This window comes from Carlito syrichta, unplaced genomic scaffold (assembly GCF_000164805.1).
Source record: "Carlito syrichta isolate Samal-C Ts95f unplaced genomic scaffold, Tarsius_syrichta-2.0.1 Scaffold108674, whole genome shotgun sequence".
Classification (NCBI taxonomy): domain Eukaryota; kingdom Metazoa; phylum Chordata; class Mammalia; order Primates; family Tarsiidae; genus Carlito; species Carlito syrichta.
Window position 1 is genome coordinate 162,345 of NW_007052770.1, and position 3,656 is coordinate 166,000.

Here is a 3,656-nt window from a genome sequence, read left to right on the forward strand (position 1 = left end):
ATTGTGATTCATCAAAGTGTTGTTTGAGGAAAATATTAAGACTTCACTCCAATAGCCTAGTGATTTTGTGAATATTGATTTCAGATAGTTTTTAGCTAGTTACAAAATTCAAATTTATCTTCAAAAAATGAAGATGCGCATGAATAAATATAATTTTAAAAATTGAGAATCATTCTGTAATTATTTTAGGACAGCAAATTAAATTTGGAGCATAATTATATTTATTTATAAAACTACTAAAAAAGCCTCACTAAAAGTTAAAGTTGAAAGATAACTTTTCTTTCTACAAGTGTAAAATCTATATTTTGCTATTGAAAAATGTAGGTTTTGATTGTTGTGTGTCCAGGTTGCTAAAATCAAGTAGTGGTAGATTTGAGAACAAAACTCTAGTTTCCTAACAAAGAGTTCACAGATATTCTACACATTAGGGATATTTTTTTCTGATATGTTTGTTTACAATGCTATCATACTCCTTGCACATGTGATGTGTGCATTTTATGTAAAAATATTTCCCCCACAAGCATATTTCTATCAATTCTACTAGAATTTAATCTCCTATATAAATATTTTTCTTTGAAACTTGATGTTCTAAATAACTATGTGTACTCCAAACATAAGTACAATACCTTTTAATTGTCTCTGTGAAATTTCTGCCCTTGTTTAAATCCATCATTATAATGAAAAATAACCCCTTTAAGAACATAAATAAAATTGGTTTATGTGCTATAGTTAAAAACCTGTGGTTGTGCCCAGTGTCCCTGTCTTTGAAAAACTGTTCCTCAAGATTTTATGATTTTTTTCTTTGGATTGATACAATAAAATCCCTTATTCACCTCCCAGAAGTCTACATTCATTGCCCCAGAGAACATTATTTCTGTGAAATGTTCTGCTGAAAAAGGATTCTTATGGCTAAGTCATTTGGCGAAAACTGCGTATTATGCTTCTGTGGAAATTCACAATACACTAGAGCATATTAAAGTCTGAGAAACATTCTAAACTTTGCTTAACCTAGAATTTTCCAACTAAATAGACTATAGAAATTTTTGAACACCTCCTGATATTCCAGGAAATACAATTTGGGAAAATCTGCTCTACTGCCTTTAGAATTAACTGTTGCTACGCATATTGGCAAACTTGGCTTCTCTTGAAACTCACAAAGCTAAAGATCTGGCTTAATATTATTTAATAGTTTAAATATAAAGTATAACAAATCCATTTTTCTCTTACTACTTATTTTTAGAATGTTGATGCAAATTTTTAAAGAATTATAATACAGAGTTCAAATTGTGTACTGGCCATGTACGAAACACCATTTCTCAAAATACTGCTTTCAGTATCCAGGCTATATGACTAAAGAAAAATATTAAAATATATCAGTTTTAAATTTTTAATTGAAGTAATCTATATATGGTAAAGTGCGTGAATCATCATTGTGCATTTCAATACATTCATTTGTAGTGCCAAAACTCAGGTTACGACATAAAATATCTGCTGTAATCTGAAGATTACTCTTATCACTGCTTTTTAATATCTTCTGAAGGTAGCTGCTATTCTGCATGTTTCGCCGTGAATTTGTTTTGCCCTTGAACTTCATATAAATAGATTCCTACAGTAGGTATCCTTTCATATCTGGATTTTAAATTTTTTTTGCTAAACCCTGTGTCTGAATGTAACAGTAGTGTATTGTTTTCATTACTCTATGGTGTCCTGGTATACAAAATTCATTACACAATGTATTATCTACTCTACTGTTGATGGAAATTTGGGTAGTTTCTTGTTTGAGGCTATTATGACATTTTTGTTTATGCCTTTTGTTAGGCATTATGTACTCAATTCTCTTGGAATGTAATTTAGATCATAAAGCTAACATATGTTTAGCTATAACAGATAATTCCTCAGAGTTTACCGAAGTGTTGTGCCAGCATATTGTTTTAATAAAATATATCAAAATGACTTTTGAACATTATTTTAATTTTAACTTATTCTTTTGTCTACCTAGAAAAAAATGAGATACGAGCAGATGATATATTGTTGTTGCTGACAAATGTTGAACAAGACTATTGCAGGATGATTAAATGAACAAATAATGCTATTCAAATTTTTAAAAATGTTAAAATCAAGGCTCTAAAATTTTTTACTAAATCTCATTTTGAATTTTAACACAAAGTAAATTAGTATGCAATATCTAATTTAGAATAGGAGTCATTCTTCAATTGTGAATTTACCTGAAATAATAAACAAATCAAAGAAATATGTGGTTTAAAATTATCTGAAAGATATTCCCCCCTTTTGATAAATGGAAAAACTTAGTAATTATCAACTTAAACTTATTATAACTTTTTTTTTTTACAAAATATAAACATCGTGGTTCCTAATATTATCTATTTAGTTTTTTTAATATAAAAGAGTCTCTCAGATATGGCATTTTGTATTTATATTTTTTACAAGAAGAGACATGAATCAGCTTTCATCTCCTCTTAACTCATACCAGAACTGACTTCAATATTGTGTTTTTGCCATATTTGCTAGTACTTGAGAAAATAATATTTTACTATGGAAACATTTATTCCTTCTGATAGAATGTTTGCCACTGAAAAGCATAACACACCTTGCAGAAACACTGAAATTTTCCAATAGACATTTGTTCTGTTACCTAGTTAGTTCAAATTTTCCAGAAGTGAAAAATTAGCTGAGAATCTAAGATTATTAATCACAAAATAAACAAAGCAAAACAAATAAAAATGAGCATTTCCTTAATTTCATTGTTTTCATTTGTATCAGTTGCAACATAAGACAGTATAAGACAATAGTCTTATACCATTGTCATGTTTTCTCACTTGCCATTCTCATTTATTCCAATGTGGAGTGATGCTCAATATTCATTTTGTCATTTATTTTTTCTCATAATCTTATTACTACTATTTATGGAAATTTGATGAACCTAAGAGTTCACTGAAGTTTTGTAAGCTTATGACGTATAAGCCCCTACACCATTGGAAGACAAGGGCTCAGCTATCTTTTATATTATGTGACAATTGTTAGAATTTTGGAGTATGTAAGTAAAGCTAATACAGCATATTTCTCTTTTACTTGTTCAGCTTTAGAAAAATATAAAAATTGCATACTTCCAATGTTATGTTATTGTTGTTATGAGGAATGTTAATCAAGTAAAATGACTTCTGGTAGCAAAATTATCATTTGTTGAGAATTTTATCTCCTACCTGTTATAAATGATAGTAAATACGACTGAATCCCAACTGAAAACTTATATTTAGTATCCTCATGCTTAAACATGATGTAAAACTGCAGAAAAATATTTTATATTTCTATCACACTTGTTGCTTTTTAATGCTGAAAAATATTTCAAGAAAGAAGTTCTGATGTAAATTGATTCTGAAGGCCCCTAAAACAGTGGTTATCAATCTTAACTGAAAATTAAAGTTACCTGGAAGCATATAAACATGCAGATGCCTGGTTGCTTCCGTTAAAAAATTAAATAAGAGTATCTGGTATCAGGTGTCAGAAGTGGGTATTATAAAAGTTCCTAGGTTATTCTAAAATGCAGTCACGGCAGACAACCATTGTATTAATGACTAGAATTCTGAATCAAAGAGTTGAATATTAAAAAGCATATAAAATATGCATTTGTATTTCAA